Below are 16,231 nucleotides of genomic sequence, written 5' to 3'. Positions count from 1 at the left end.
CTATGAGATCTGTTGTAGCATGATAAAAAAGCACAGTTTTCATATTTCAGGACATGAGCAAGTCAGGAATAGTCACTCATTGGAGAAGAGTTTGTTCTGTGATACAAGCATAGTGAATAAAGATAAGACAACTGGTGACACACATCAGCACTGCACTCAGCACAGCCACCGAAGCAGCAACAGCAGCTGCAGAAGAGTAGACTTCATGGAGTAACATAGTTCAAAGACATGACAGATTAATGTCCAGAAGGGGAGGATTCACTCTAACATAGAAGAGAACTCATGGACTGAACAGTGTAGTGTCCAGAGGTGTGGGGGCTCATTCTGATAGACAACATAACACATGTACATATCACATTTCTATTCAGATTGTGGGAGAACTGTGACTTGTATAAACAGACTACAAAACATTCTACTGGAAACAATGCATCATGATACATTGCTCAAAGCATTACCATGTGCAGATAGGGGTGGTAAAACTTATCAAATATGCACAGTGCCTCTGGCCATAAGCACAGTGCTGCAAAAAGGTTGGCAGATTTAACATGTGAATTTCAATTGGCAGTATGACTTAAGGTGAGACTGGTCAAAGCAAATTAGCAGACAGGTATTTATATCACCAAGTGGTGGCTGGGGAGAGACCTATGGGAAAAGGATTGTCTGGTATCAGTCATGTACATGCGCATGTGTGCTCAGACACACACATACACGAGTACATGCACACAAAGATACATACATACTGACTGATTTGTAATCCACAGAAGTACCCACAAAAATGACAATGGTGAAAAAAAAATCATTGCCAGTTAGACAGAGGTGTTACTCAGCCCTTATGCACATGTGGCATTCATATACTTGAAAAGGTACAATGGACAAAACTTTTCAGGTGTGATGGGGAGTGTTGTAGATGTTGCAGGATATCAGTGATGTGAGTGGCCATAACAGAACAATATTATAGGCGTATTGCAAGGTTACTGATCTACTACTGCATGTCATATGATATCAGCAGGTACAGGTCCATCACAGGAATGACGTGGCTGATAGAGGAGGAAGATTTCTTGAAAGTCTTGTCTAGGACAGATGATAGTGGAATCCTTATATGTGGAAGTGGCTTGATTTTTGGGAGATGGGCCAGTGATAACCACCTGAGTTTCTATATGGAATGCACTAGGTTAGAAATACCATGTTTATTTCAAGTTGTGAACCAACTCACATGTCTGAAGGTGTTATTTAACAGGCCAATGCTCCAGAGACCTCATCCTCATTACCACAATCAACAGAACATGCTGGAGGGACAGGTTCATAACCCTGAGACTGCCCATGCTCTGGAATAGACTTCCCATACTTGTCAAGCAGAGCACCTCTCTGCCCCTCTTCAAGAGAAGTCTTGAGTAAATGGGAAGTAGAAGGTTCACCTCGAGGATCACTCCAGTGTCTCTACTTGTATAAAATGTCCTTTTTATGTAGGAAAAACAATCAAAAATTTAAAGATTGGATTGGTAGTCATATGTCAGAAATAAGTAGAAGGATAGAGATAAATTCTCTGTACAAACATATACGTAGTACTGATACACTCATACTTTAACATTTTTAATATTGGAGAATAGTCCCTATAAATCATAGATGGGGTGATAAAGTTAACACCTCAGAAAGGCCAGAGAACAAATGGATTTTGCAATTTAGAAACTTTTTCCACCAGGTCTCAATGAATCCTACACACTAAAACCAGAACTAATGTTTTTCCATAGTTGCATTAAGTTACATATGGTTTTAATCTTTGATAGTGTTTTTTAATCTTTGTTGTTGTTTCTTTAAATAGTTATATCATTTAACTTAATGACTAATTAATTATCACTAATTGGTGTGTGTATATAAACTTACGTAGCTGTTTATTTTAGATATCTGCTTTTCTAGCCTGATGAAGCAGTTTCAACTGTGAAGGATTTAGTTGTGAATAAAAAGCAATATGTGCATTTTTTCTTGGTTCTGGTACACCTATTCCAAGCCCTAGACTGGCCTCCCTTTACCAGTCAGGTACCAGTCAAACACAATTCTCTTACAACGGTGCAGATAGGCCCCTTCTTATCCAAGATGGCCTAGAAAATGTGCTTTGACTGTCATTGCTGCAGCCATTACTATACTGAAAAATCCCCAACATGGCCAAGCAAGGGTCTAGATACACTGTGGATGGTCACTTGCCAGGCTTACATAGATAGCACACAAAATTCTATAGACTGCATCATTGTCAGCATGGCAGCCTTCACACCTAGATGTGGCCAATGAGTTGTTTCTAGCCAACCTCATGGCTGCACCTGATACTTATCAGTCTCCATTGCAAAGATTTTTCACTGAATGAATGACTCTGGTCCAAGCAATTCCACACCATCCCTATCTCCTGTTATCATACTGAATATGACACCTAGCCATGACCACCCTTGGGGACGGAGTCCATCCATCTCAAGCCTCCTCACATGTGTAGACACTTTAGGGTTCATATACATGATCCTGAGGTGCTTCATCTCCCCTCATGCAGGATATATCCAGCTCTGGCACTGAAAGTTCACAATGTACACCTAAGCACCATCTGTGGAGTGGAAGACCCACCCCCAACAATGGAAGATGTGATCCATGACCCCCTAACTTGCTATCTACCTCCCCTGATCCTTACAACTAGGATAGCATTACTGCCACTTGTCACTTTGTCCTACCTAACTTGTTAAAAATAATGATTCACCCTGCCTACTCCTCTGATGGCTTAATTTCTTCACCTGCAATGTGCTCCAAATTGCCTGCTTCTGCAGTTCATACTGGGTTACATGAACTGGTATCATAAAAATTACATTTGTAAATTCATTTTTATCAGTCCAGTTTCTCTTACTACTTCTGGAATTGTCTGGATATCTTTTTTACACACTGCCCTAGTTTCTGCTTTTAAATCCTGGTATTGTAACACTTCGTGTCTCTCAGTAAGTAAATCGCTGGGAATAGCAATTTTAGTGATTAACACTAGTATTTTTACTTGGACTGGTCTATCGCCTTGCATCTATTTAAAAATGGCAGTGAGTGATCCCATGTGATATAAACATCATCACTCACAATATCACTTTGTGCTTCACAATTCTAATGCTTCTTAGCTTCTTCTATATTGTAGTGTTTGCACAATCTCCAGTGCAACAGTTCTACCACATTGTTGTGCCCTTCAGCAGAAACACAGATGGCTCATCTAATACCCTAGGACAATACAATGAACCAGCACCCCACCAGCATTTGCCACTCTCACCCCACCTACCTATGCTGCTGACTTTCAGTATACAGACTCTCAACCATGAGTATATTACACCCAGCAACAAGATGTGTAACTGTTTCCAGTTCTCTTTTACAGAATCTGCATTTATCTGTTTTCCCACCTTTTCAATGGACATTGCAAGCAAATAAGGGGTATAGTTTGGCATAGGGGTTAGATTTGGCATAATAGTTGAAGTTTTCAATTGATGCATACAAGGTAAAAGGTTTGATTCTGACTTTGGGATTTTGGCTAGGCTTAAAATGACTCTTCAGGGCAGTTATCCTAGTATGAAAGTATGAACCTATGTATGTAGTCCACTAACTCAGGATGACATTAATTACCTTCATCTTTTGGTTCCCATTCACCATTCTAGAGTCAAATCTTGGTCAACATGAGAATATTCCAGAACTTTTCTTTACTTGTGAACTTTCTAATTTCCTTTCCTTCTCTTCTGGTCCTTTTCTTTCCATCCTTAATTTGTTTATTTATTTTTTCACTTTCAGTTGCTGTATAGGTTTTGTCTACTCCTGGTTTCATTTCCATTCTTATTTTGTTCTGACATGCTTCTACTAAACAAAGCATAGATGATTTAGAACTTCTGTTTGTGCTTTAGAACTTTCATTGTGTTTGGATATGATGAAGTATGCAAATATGTATGCAGTCTCACAACCGCAGATTTATATGTAGAGTTGGTTTCAGAGAGACCCATTCCTCCTTCAGATCAAAAAATATAAAATTTTGGCATGCATTGCTTTTCATATATCATGTGATAAACATGAAGCATTTTTGGGTGTATCCAGCTGATTCAATATTTTTTGGGGGCTAGCCACATCAAAGCTATAAACTAGAACAGAAAGAGCAAACTGATTTATAGCTTGGACTTTATTCTAAATGCCAGTGCAGTTTTCAATATTAAGTCTTCTGAAGTATTCCCTATTGAGCTTTTTTGTCATTTGTTCATATTTTATTGTTAACGCTTCATCTTTTCCCAAATATTCATACCGCATTCCTTTCCTAATTTTCTTGGTGCTACAGATCTCCTTTGATAAATATTGATTTTGCACATTTACCGAGACAAATGTCATTTACATATCATCCAAGGAATTTGAACCATACATAAATGTGGTTTTGGATTCTCATCTGATGAGCTATACATTTTTCAATCATCCACAAAACATAGAAGATTCTTTGAACAAGGTTGGTTTAAGGGAGTTAAACTGTAACCAGGGCCTAATCTGTTAAGTAAATAGCTTAATGGGTTAAGGCCAAAACAATAGCAACAATGGCTAAGAATAACTCAAGAATATCCGCGTATGAATTTTTATCCCTGGGATAACTTACCCTCTGTCATAGCTTATCTTCAAAATGTTTGCCACTGTTTCATAATTGCTATAATGTAACTGATCAAAGTAAGTCACATCTTATACCTCTGATGGTTTACTTTTTCCATGTCCTTTTAGGTTTCTAATACCATGATGGGAATGGACCCCATTCTTGTCAAAGTATGATTAAAGTTCATGAAATTAGTATTGTTTCAATCTTTGATTTTAGCCAAGTGTTTTTGCCAGTAACTGCTGTGTGCCCAGGACTGACTCCTGCAATTCACATGGTATCACATGTACCAGTGGCATATCTAAAACAAGACTAAATTCTTTTTTTATGAGACCCCATTGTTCCTACTACCACTGGAACTGTCAAGGTATCCTTCTTTCACATTGCCCTCATTACTGCCTACAAATTCTGGTATTTTATGACTTTGTGACTCTCTGTACATAAGACACTATAATAACTGGGTGAAGCAATTTCAATGATCAATGCTACTTTTGTCATCTTTTCATAGACTACTATATCTATTTTTTTTTGCATCTATTTTTTGAACTATTGGTAATGGTAATCCCATGTGATATCTTTCCAATGCTTCTAAGCTACTTCAGTATTGTAATTTTTGCACAATCCCCAGTGCAACAGTCTTGCCATATTATTATGTATTTTAGTATACAGGCCCTCTATCATTAGTGTAACACAGCCCTCAACAAGTTGCGTGACTGTTTTCCATTCTATTTTGGAAGTTTGTTCCATAGTAATGGAATCCATATGTCCCGTCTTCCTCCAAACCATTCTAATTATGTTGCAGAATTGGTTTCGGCGTTTAGTCTGGGTGCTGGTAATACCATTTGAATTGCAAATGCAGAGTAGGCCCATAATATGCACTGAGAGGACTTTTTGTTTTGTTTTCGTCATTGTTCTTTGATTTGAAGAATTTCTTTCTATTTTTTTTTCATGTTCTTTAAGTTAGAGTTGAAGGGTGTACAAGATCAGGAGAATGAATAAAGTGCCAGACAAACTAGCTACAGTTCTGCCCAGGTGGATCAGCCATGTTTGCTACACCCAAAGAAGTCATTAAGCTTTAGCAGTCATAAGCAATTTATTTAAATTATTTATTTATTGCATTTGTTTACCAGGATGTCCCAACTACATAGATAAGCTGCCCCTTTTCAGTGAAGGTCCAGGGAGAAAATCTCCACAATAAAATGAGTAAACAGTTAAACTATAATTAATGCATTTTAGACAATAAGCATAAATACATTCTAGGTCAATATAAGTTAGTCACAGTTTGATAAATATTTTTACACCTGATATGGAAATAGTACAAAGTAAAAGAAAAATGTCATAGTGTTACATCTAAGGACAAGAAAATGAAAACAGATGATTTATTACTGGCATATAATGGAATGTGTTACAAAGCTTTATGGCAGACATTTTTTTTGTAAATTATGAGGATGACAATACATGTAGGAGGATCTTTGAAGTACAAAAAGCAGTATAACAGAGTGTGGCTATTCCAAGTTGAGTATGACAGCTACTTAGTGAGTAGAGAAGCTACATAAAAACTAGAGAAGCAGAGAAAAGCTGCTGAGACAGAAGGAGCATTTAAATTATCCCAGGAGAGGTGCAAGAACATAGCCAAGTATGTTAGGTGATTCTTTAAGTATAGTTCAAAAGACGTTTTGCTTTCTAAAATGCTGTGACAGAGGCATGGAATTTTTGAGAGATTGGGATTGGAGGAGAGTATAAGGATTCCTCAACAGTACTATTTAATTTAGTTTCAGTTAGCAACATTTTTTAGTAGAGAGCAGTGATATTTTGTGACTATGAAGTTGGAGAATATTGTATAGTCTTGGGCATTTGTCCTGGTCATATGTGACTTATGACAAGCTCAGAGCAGGTTAAATAGCACTTTAATTCCAACCAGTTCCAACCACTGAAGTTGCTTTAGCATGCAGTAGTGATGTGTCCTATAATAATGGTTGGCAGCAAATTTGCAATTTTATTATAGCATTGGACAAGTAAGGAGAGTTGATTGGATCACAAACTGACAAGTACAGTGGCTATATATAGAAGAGAAGTGATGAGAAAAGATGAAGCAGTGCATATCCTAACCTGCTCTGTTAGGTAGGGTATGTCTCTATAGAAGGCTCCCAATTTTTGTTAGGTTTTCTTCACAGTCTGTTTTATGTGGTGGTTGAATTTTAGGTTTTCATCAATGGAAACCCCTAGTAGCTTGGCATAGGTTACCATCTTGATATTGTTTGATAAAAGAACTAAAAAGGAATTTCTTTGGTTTGATAGTTGCTTAAGGATGAATAGGATAAATTTAGATTAGTTGAGGTTTAGAAGAAGCTCTTTGTCAGTGAGCCAAATCTCAATCTGTAAGAGTTTCTTGGGTATACTACTGTAGTTTAACCATGTTTTTTCAGAGCATATTATTGTGGAATAGTGCGCATATTGGATGATGGTTGCTTGTTTAGTTGTTAAATGCAGGTCATTAATGAAAATATTAAAAAAGTAGTGGACCAACTATATACCCTTGAAGGACTCCTGTAGTTACTGGGAGAAAGGAAGGGATGTTGCTTTGCCAATTTACAGCTTGCTTTGTGTTTGAGAGGTAATTGTTAAACCAGGATAGTTGGAGTTTATGAAGAATTAGAGAAGACATCTTGCAAAATAATCTTTGGTATGATACTGTGCTGGAGGCTTTAGACATATTAAGGAATATTTAAGAGACAAGGCTATTGCTGTCTCTGCTTTGAGCTGCTGTTTTAACAAAGCTTAGTAGTGCAGTGGTGGTCCTGTGATGTGGATGAAAACATGCTGTGTAAAGGAAAGTAGTGACATTTCTGCCGTTTTTATTTTCTCCAAGTCTTTTGGGTTTCTAATACAATAACAGGAATGGACCCCATTCCTAAGTCAAAGTATGATTAAAGTTCATGAAATTAGTATTGTTTCACTCTGATGTTAGCCAAAAGTGCTCTTTGCAGCACCCGCAATGTGCCCAGCAATGACTCCTTCTGCAATTTGCATGTTGTTACATGAATTGGTAACATATCTAAATATGATTGTAAATTCTTTTTCATAAGACCAGTTGCTCCTACTACTATTGGAACTGTCGGGGTATCTTTGTTCCACATGCCTCTTGTTTCTGCCTGCAGATCCAGGTATTTTATGACTTTGTGTCTCTCTGTACGCAAGACACTGTAGTCACCAGGTGTGGCAATTTCAATGATCAATGCTACTTTTGTCTTCTTTTCTTGGACCACTATATCCAGTTTTCTAGCATCTATCTTTTGGACTGTTGGTATTGGGTGATCCCATGTGATGCAAACTTGATCATTTTCTATGATTCTCTGTGGCTCATGTTTCCAGTGTTTTTCCGCCACTTCAATACCATAATGTTTGCACAATTTCCAGTGTAACAATCTCGCCACATTATTATGCCTTTCAGTATACAGTCCCTCTGCCATTAGAGAGTCGCAACCAGCAATAAGGTGTGTGACTGTTTCCAATTCAGTTCCACAAAACCTGCACATGTCTGTTTTCCCACATTATCAATGGACTTAGTAAACCAGCGTGTATGTAGCCCACTGTCTTGGGCTGCCAATATTAACCTTTCATTTCTTGATGTAAATTCACCTCTCCTTAACCATTCCTGCATTCGTTCTTGATCAACATGAGGTTCTTCCAGGAGTTTTCTATACTTGCAACTATATTTATGTTTTTTTTTTCCACATTTCTTGCCTTCTCACCTGGTCCTTTACCTTATATTCTTTCTTTTGTTTTTTAGCACATTCAGTTGCTGCCTGTTTTTTATCCAATTCTGGTTTGATTTCCATTTCTGTTTGACATTGATATGCTTCTGCTACATTAAGCAAAGATGTCATCTTAGACTTATTCTTCTCATGTTTCAAAACTTTCACCACATTTGGATCTTGTAAGGTCAGTAGATATGTGTGGAGTCCCACAATTGCAGATCTATACATATAATCAATTTCAAGGAGGCCCATCCCTCCTTCAGAATGGGTAATATATAATCTTGGTATACACAGATTTTTATAAATCATTTGGTGAGCATGAAGCATCCTTCTTGTTTTAATATCCAATCTATCCAACACTTTTTGGGGCCAGTAATTCACTCCAAAACTATACGTTAGGACAGGAAGAACAAACTGATTTATAGCTTGCATCTTGTTCCTAGGTGTCAATGCTGTTTTCAGGATTAATTTAAGTCTTCTAAAGTACTCCTTACTAAGCTTTATTTGCATTTGTTCATGTTTTATTGCTGATCCTTCATCAGTTCCCAAGTATTTATACACTCCCTCTTGCTCAAGTGCTTTTATATCATGTTCTTGTCCCAAACTGATGTTTTCCTGGTGCTGCAATTTTCCCTTTTTAAAGGTTGCTTTTGCACATTTATCAAGACCAAATGACATTCCAATATCATCTGAAAAAGTTTTGACAACCTGCAGCTGTGCTTTCAGTTCCTTATCTGATGAGCTACACAATTTTAAATCATTGACAAAGAGAAGATGAGAAGTGATTAGACTTTGTTGTTTTCTAGAAGCCAAATTATAGCCATGACCTAAGCTGTTAAATAAACAGCTTAATGGATTAATGGCAAGGCAGAATAGAAGGGTGACAGAGAGTTACCCTGGAATATCCCCCTTTGAATTTTTATCCCTGGGATAATAATCTGTCCTTTATCATGGCTTAATTGCAAAGTGGTCTGCCACTGTTTCATGGTTACTGTAATATAGTCAATCAGTGAAGGGGGTATCTTATACATTTTAAGCACTCTTTTATCCATGAATACTATACTATCAAATGCTTTTTTTGTAGTCAGTCCATGCCATACTTAGGTTCTTCCCCTTCTTACAATTCTCCATTATAACTTTAACAACAAATGGTCTTATGTTCCATATGACTTTCTTTTATTTCCCTTTTGTCCTACTGACATAATTGAGTTTTCTTCTAAATGACTATAAACTCTGTCAGCGTCAATTCCCATGTATAATTTGTACGTCGTCGGACAAAAAGTTATTAGCCTATAATGTTTAGGGTAGCTTGCAGGTTCAGTCTTAAGTAAGAGCATTGTTTTTCCTATTGTTAACCAGTGCGGTGTATGTTCGGGTTGCACATATAAATAGTTCTTACTCATAGCTAAACCTCGTGCAAAGAAGCTAATACTTTAAACCAAAAGTTAGGTATTGCATCTGGGCCTGGGATTTTTCAGTTAGAGGCTTTTCTCAACTTTATTTCAATCTCTCTGGCTGTTATTTCATCCCGTTTCATATCTTGTACCTTTAAACTTCTTATTCTTTCCTTTACTTCTTCTATCCATTTAGCATCTTTGTTATGTTCCACAGGATCTTCATAGATACTTCTCCAAAATGTGTCTACTTCCTCTTTTTTTTGGCAGTCTATCAATTCCTTTTACCTTATTTCCCAATTCTCTATAAAACTTTTTTGGGTCATCAGTAAATTGTTTATTTTGTGCTTTTCCTTTATATTTATCTTTGTATCTTCTAAGTCTTTCCGCTTGTTTTGAAATTTTTAGTTTGTTATCTCCAATAGTGCATAATAGATCCTCATCTGCTTTTATCACATCTATCTTTCTTAATATTTTTCTTGATCTGTTCCCTCTTCTATAATCTTCTAACAATGATAATTCTTGTCTTAAGTGCTTTATAGTTTTCTCTGTTTGATATTTCCATGATGGTATTAGCTTTCGCCACCTCTTTTCTCTTGTACCCTATGTTCCTGTGGTAGAACTTTATCAGTTATTAATTTAGCAGCACAATAATATATTCTGTTTACTTCTGTTATATTGCATGGATCTCTATGGACAGTCCTAATTACTGTGTTCATTTGTTTTATCAAGCTTCTGACTTTTGGAGTTTTATTAACCTTCTGCAGTCTGTTTCTCTCATTGATCTTGATATATATGTCTTTGTCTATTAAATCAAGCAACTCTTCTCTTAACTCCTTTTCTTCCATACTAAGAGCAAATCCCTTGTTCTCCATTTCCTGTGGGCATTCTATAGAATGTTTTATAGCATCTTCCTCGGACACATTTTCTTCAATTTCTTCCTGTGTCATCTGTTGTTCTGTCATATGGGAACTCACTGGCCGATCTCTCCTCAACACTGACTGCGTCAGAGTTTCCACAGTTTCCTGTTCCTTTCCTTGCTGTCTAGCTTCACGTGACTGTTTATACTGGTTTCCTGTGGAAGGCTCCAAAATATCTTGATATGGCACCTCACCAGTAACTTCCTGTTCCACTGGTTTCCCCTTAATTTTTATATCCATTGCTCTATCCTGTTGTGGTCCTTTCTGTATTTGATTTTCTACACTGAATCCTTCTCATTACAGTTCTTCTATTACCTGTAATAATAGGTAAGGACATGGGACTGTATACACTTATCACGTATTTCACACAAGGGAGATAAGATGGCCATGGGCCTGTAATTTGGACAGATCAGTGAAGTTTCTACCTATATGTAGTGGATATATGTAGGAATTTATCCACAGAGTAGGAACACAGCTTTTTTGATAGACTACTTTATTAAGATGAACACAGGGTAAGACTCATGGTTAGGATAGGAGGAGATGAGATAAAATGGTGATGTATGACCAATCCAGGAAAGTCTCCAGGAATAGATGCTATTCCTGTGGAAGTTTGGAAGCTAGAAGGGAAAAAAATGATAAAGATCTGGAAGGTTTTGTTTAACAGTATGTTAAGAAGAGAAGTACTGACATCCTGAAAGAAAGCAGTGGTAGCTGTAATACCTAAAGAGGGTAAAAATCCATAGGGCCCAGATTCATATAGGCCCATTTCAATACTAAATCATTATTATAAAGTGTTCAGCCTATAATGGTTAAAAGAATGGCAAACGTAATGCCAAAATTGAGAGATCTGGATCTATTACCACCTGTAACAAGATGTTTTATGACAATATAATAACAGCTATGAATGAAAAATTGTGCTTTGATGTAATTTATATAGATTTAACATCAGCATTTGACAGAGTCATATACAAAACAGTGATCAATAAATTAGTACAAGTAGGTATTGATGTACTCTTGATAAGATGGATAGCTGCATGGCTTACAAACAGGACAGGGCAAGTTTCATACAGCAACTGGACAGGTGAAATCCTTGGTTATAGTCACGGTGTCCCATAGGGCTCTGTCTTAGGCCCTTATTTATTTAGATTATATCTTTCAGACCTAACTTTTTCATCTGAAGTGTTCTACAATCTATATGCAGACAACCTGAAATTGGGTAAACTGACTACATGTGTTACAGATAAGGCAGGTCTGCAACATAACTTGAGTAAATTGACCATTTGGACACAGGAAAATTATATGCTGATAAATACATCAAAAACTAAGCATATGAGATTTGGGAGACATAAACTGAAAGGTGAATATTTAATACAGCACACAGTGATTGAAACTGTAGATTCATTTGAGGGCCTGGGTATATGTGTAGATTCAGCTATGAGTTTTTATAATCATATCAACCAATTGACTAATGATAGTTATAGAACTATAGGTTGTATAAAAAGATTTATAAAGTCTAGGGAATCAAAAATAATGAAGTAATTGTTTGTTAGTTACATTAGAGCCAAACTTGAGTATGGAATAACAATACGGAAACCCTATAAAAAAAAACAAGTATGAGTAAACTGGAAAGAGTAATGCAGAAATATACCAAGAGCATCCATGGATGTGAAAATTTAAGTTATTATGAAAGACTAAAATATCTGAACTTGTACAGTGTCTCTTACAGATATATAAGGGGAGATCTTATTCAGGTACATAGGGCATTTAGAGACAACTACCTCTGGGAATGTTTGGGGTTATCAAAAAGAACTAGAGAATCATCAGAAAACCAATGCAGAAGATTCTATAAAAATGAGAAGTGTACTAATCGGTATCATATGGCAACCAGTGAGCCACAGTCACATAAGTGTCACCATCATATGACAACCGGTAATGCTCAGATTAAGCTTGAGTGTACAATCTTTGTGTGTAACTGTCTGAGTCAACTCAAATTGTAAAGCTGTATACCAAGATGAAGACAGAATGAATTCAATAGATATGGAATTTGACATTCTTCTATGGATGTAGTAAGCATCTGCATGGTCACTAGAACAAATTTATGGGTGTTACAGCAAGAAGATGGGTGTTTTTGATGATGCAGGCAAAATTTATAGACTTACTTCCTCGTTCCACCCATTAAAGAACAGGGACAGAGACAAGGTGGGAGACATTAGTGAGAGATTTCTAACAGGGTATCTTAATAGTCTTTATATCAGGAGCAGGGTAAACATAATAAAGCCATTATGTTTTGCTTTATCCTGCCTAACCTGTTAGCTATTTTAGACTTAACCATTACTCAACAGCCAAGTCCATGAAAAAAGAAGCAATAGTACTGCATAGTGTGAGTAAAACAACCAAAGCGGATCCTGCATTCTCAAAATAATATATTGTTTCTATAGCTACCAAACATTAGATACACAAGCATACCTCTTGAGAATGGGTCCTTTATCTTGCTGGAGTCTAAACATAATTCTGACAATGCCTGTTAATGAAGCCTCAACCACTGGTAAGCAATTACATAAGAAAGTGAGGTGTCCAGTGCTGTTTGTCATAAAGATAAAATGAAGATGAGCCATAACACACACACACACACACACACACACACACACACACACACACACACACACACACACACACACACACACACACACACACACACACACACATACACACACACACACACACACACACACACACAATAACTTTTTTGATCCTTACCCAAAATACCTAGTAAGAAAAGTGGTATTACTGAGAGTGATTCATTAATTATGCTTCAGGTATGTATACAACATTACAACCAGTTAACTTCTCTATCTAAATTAATTGTAGTGTGCAAGTCTCTCAAATTATGCATAATATTTGCCTTACCCTTGTAAACATTTTGGTTTTCTGATAAATTACTGAGAATTACATGTATTCCCGAATGCCAGATATTAGACTTTCATACATTTCAATTTGAATGACAAGGTGCCTTTAAAACTGGCACTTAAATCATCTGATTTATTTCATTGAATTATTGCTGTATAAATATTGTGTTTGAATTAAATATGTATCTTGGTCTGATGAAGTGCCTCTTTGATGTGAAAGCTCTTACCATTGTTTTATATTAAACTTGTTTTAATTGTAGCTGTGATGACTGGTCACATTCTTTGTTTTTTGCTAGGAAAAACACCTGCCCCAGCGGACAAAAAAAATACTCCCTGTACTTAATTTGCATTGCCATGCTGAGTGAAGTCTAATGCAGATTTGTACCCATTGACTTGGGGAATAGACAAGTCTACAGAGTGTGGCAGGGAGTGAGCCTTCATGGTCATAGGGTGCAAACCAAATATGAAGTGAATCAAAAAATTGCTATTAATCTCCTTTCTACAATGTTCAAGGAATTTGTTCCTAATACAGAACTTACTCAGTGCCAGATTTATCATAACATTAAATTGCTGCCTGCAATTACTGTTTTCTTTTATAGTAAGTACCCACGCTCAACTAAATAACATAGATTAAACCTCTTATTTTTCAGTTTTATGCTCATAAAAGCATAATAACACTGGTAGGACCCAAAGAACTCACTTCACTACCAGCCATGGCTCTTGAAAACTTTTTTTTTTATGGCCTCCTTCCCAAACACACCTTACCTGCAAGACTTCAGAATCTTTCACCCTCTTTCACAACTCTCCTACAGGACCTCCAAATCATTCCAACACAATCTGCATATCACACTCATGTTCATTTTCATTTCTTTCAATATAACTGTTATCATACTCATATCAGGCTTTTTGTCTTGCTATCACACCTTCCTGCTTAAGAGTGTACTTGTTCTTTCCTACAATTTCATATAATAATCCAAGCTCCATTTATATTAGGCACTGTTTTTCCATACTTACTGGACACTTCAACTTCTCAGTAAAGATTTTATGGAGTAGTCCTGGTAACCATGAACAAAATGTACCCATGACTGTTATCTTACCAATATTCACTTAAATATAGCTCAGTGAAGAAGATCGCCTAGTCATGGTGCCATGGTGAGTACAGGAAGCTTTGGTAGTATCATTGTTCTGTTGACTGAAAAGTATCTTTTCTGGAGTCATAGATATAATTTTTACTTCAGATGCATCACGTGCTCAAAAACTATATTTTGGACATATACTGCCGTATTACCTTGAAAAGATGGCATATACCCAATTCTAATGGTAAAAAATTACAGTTCAGCATGCCAGACTGTGTCAGTCAAATGCCTAGAAAACCTTACCTTCTGTCCTTTTTATAACATGAGAAGTCTAAATATTCCTTTTGCATGCTTTACTCATACCAAAGTACTTGGGGAATTATACTTGAGACATCAGTTACACATGCATCTAAAATTGTTTTTCTTTTCTTAAGAGTTGGCAGTTATTACAGAAGACTAAAAATCTGAGCCGTCAGTGAACTGTCTCCTGTGCCTATGATACAGGCTTTGATTCCTTCTTTTTCATTTTCCTACAGTGTAACTCTGAACAAGTCATGTAACCAGGCAGTGATCACAGGTCATCCATAAAAAGGTGTAATTTGTTCAGTGGGCTTAGCCAGAAAATAAACAGTTACAAAATAAAAATCTGAATTTCACTGCTGAAATTGTCGCAGCCATATTGCCTGGGTCAGATAAGGAATTTTTGGCAGTAGCAGCTTTTAAATGGGTATAAAGATCCCTGATATGCAGAAATGGGTCTACTTTGTTTCATTGAAAGCTCATTTCACTAAATTTCAGTTCACCCTCACCAAATCTCAGAAAGCTCAAATTATTGAAAACTCATTTCACCGAATCTCATTTCACTGAAGTGAAGTACTGGCACTGTGTAGAGAACTGTATAGCAAGTAAAATGTACATGCCCTTTTCCCAATATAGTGCAATCCTGGAGTTAGTGTATATAGCTGGGGGGGGGTGTGGGCTAGAGTTCTAGAGTAGTGATGCAAGACATACCTGTCCTTACAAACCATTTTGTTGATATTGCAGAAAAGGTTTAGATCCCTAGAATGAGGATTTCTGATGATATCTCACTTGCTGATGTGTAGTAGGTCCATCAGCATTGGGTCGGAGTATGTCTAGAATGACAGACAGATTTCACCTGTTCTCAGACTGCAGGATACTCAGTATAGTGGCAGGACTTTTATTTGATCCATGTAGAACATATTATTTAGGCCTTGCATTCTTTAGTATGATATTTCTGTGGGTACTCCCATTTGCTGCATGTGTCTGGACAGAAGCATGCCAAAGAGGACATTATAATGATTGGACTAAAGGGGGCAGATTAAGGGGGGGATTACACCCCTAGGTCTATATGCAATGCCTTTGTTTATAAGATGCACAATACAGAAGGACTTTCTTACAACAATGGAAAAATGCTTGAAAGGGTATTGTCCACATAAGTTCCCAATTTCCGATTAACTTGGTCGCCTCATAGGGTCTATTGTCAACATGGTAGTTCCCAGGGTATATGGCTACCTAAAGGATACAGTAATGCATGTTTT

This window comes from Protopterus annectens, chromosome 9.part0 (assembly GCF_019279795.1).
Source record: "Protopterus annectens isolate FY-2018-M chromosome 9.part0, PAN1.0, whole genome shotgun sequence".
Taxonomy (NCBI): Eukaryota; Metazoa; Chordata; order Ceratodontiformes; family Protopteridae; genus Protopterus; species Protopterus annectens.
This window is presented reverse-complemented; position numbering follows the sequence as displayed.